Below are 2,033 nucleotides of genomic sequence, written 5' to 3' on the forward strand. Positions count from 1 at the left end.
TTTCAAAGCTCCGACATGCAAACCTGAACAAGAATGAAAATGCTTTCAATTTGTTGTATGCAAAAATGTATTTAATGTGAGCATGCACTTAACCTCATTAAAAAAAACCTTTTTCCTTTTCCTTTAATCCCTCCCTTTTCTGGCTTATGCTACTCTTAGCAATGCCTGAACTTTGTATTTTGAGCACTTCTTGCGTTGTTTGCCTCTTCATGATGAATCACTTGCTTTAGTCCTCATTTGTGAGTCACTTTAGATAAATGCGTCTGCTAAATGACTAAATTTAAATGTATTTAGTTTACTCAACTATGACAAGAAACCTGGAAATGTAAAATGTGTCCATGGTTCTTGGACGCAATGTACCATAGTAAGATTTCATGACACATATTTCACATTCACTTTCATTATATGATGCAGAATAATCTGCTGAACAGGAGAAAGGGCGTCCTTCAGGTTTGAAACGACATCCGGATGATCCGGGAGAGTAAATGATGACAGAAGATTGAATGCACTGTAAATAATCATGTTCTTCCTCAGTGTTTCTGTCTCGTTTTCCAGCACAAATATCCAAACATTCTTAAATCAAGATGCATTTACTGGAGAATCAAAATGCATTAAAGCGGTGGCATAATGCCCTTTTCACAAGATGTAAAATAAGTCTCTGATGTCCCCAGAGTGTGTGTGTGAAGTTTTAGCTCAAAATACCCCACAGATATTTTTATATCGCATGTTAAAATTGTCACTTTTTGAGGGTGAGCAAAAACGCATCGTTTTGTGTGTGTTCCTTTAAATGGAAATGAGCTGCTGCTCCCGGCACAGGGGGTGGAGCTACAACAGCTTGTGTCCTTTTACCTCACACACACACGCACTGAAAATTTCCAAAAACTTTTAGCCTTTTATGTTCAAACCGGAGTCAGACAATGATGGAGAGACTCAAGAAGAAGAGAAACATGTAGAAGCAACAGGACATTTCTGAATGGTTAGTTGATGAATTTATGAAGCTGATGTGTAGTTATCTTCTAGTCATTGATTAGCATATTCTGCCTTGATAATCTATAAATCGTGTTCAGGGGGCGGGGTTTATGTAAATGTTAGGGTTGGTGATGTCACTAACCCGGGAGGAATGTGGTGTAGTCTCTACCAGCCGTTTGTTGTAGTCCTTAAAAAGTGATTTCTTTAAAAGCAAATATCTCCCTTTGCTCTGAACTTTGAGTGTCGTAACTTTGCAGATGTTGTTTATGATCAAACAGCAACATTACACACTGACTACAGTTAGAAAAGTCAAATCATAATCAACCACCCCTTTAAGATAAACAGATAAAAAAAAACTAGGGACGCACGATATATCGGCCAGAATATCGGTATCGGCCGATATATATTCATCATTTTTAATGTTATCGTTATCGGCACGATAAGAACATTTGGCCGATATATTAAAGCTCATAAATAATGTATAATTTCCTTCAGCTGAGACTCTTCAGATTCGCACTGTTCAATATGAGGGTTTCGCTTGAAATATGATTGAAATCACTAGAAAAAAGGAAAATATAGTTCAGTGCAAGTCTGTCATATCGGCTTCATAAAGTTCATGACAACATTATAATCGTGTGTTCGGGACATGGATTTTAATGGTGAGACTTTCGTTTTTTCTAATCAGGCTCTCGAAATTATATGAAAATTTGGATTTAGATTAATCAACCAATATATCGGTTGTCGGCTTTCAAATATGAAGAATTATCGGTTATCGGTATATCGGCCAAAAAGTTCATATCGGTGCATCCCTAATAAAAAAGAATACAAATTAAGTGACTTTATGCTTAAAACAAGAACAAATATCTGTTCAAATGAACAACTCAAAGGGAAAACGTGATTATTTTTCTGACCCTACTGGCAGATGGTGGTGGTGCAATGGATAAGACACATGCCTTTGGTGTGAGAGACCCGGGTTCGAATCCACTGTGAGACACCAATGTGTCCCTGAGCAAGACACTTAACCCCTAGTTGCTCCAGAGGCGTGCGACCTCTGACATATATAG

Source organism: Leuciscus leuciscus (assembly GCF_965113295.1).
Source record: "Leuciscus leuciscus genome assembly, chromosome: 3".
Taxonomy (NCBI): Eukaryota; Metazoa; Chordata; class Actinopteri; order Cypriniformes; family Leuciscidae; genus Leuciscus; species Leuciscus leuciscus.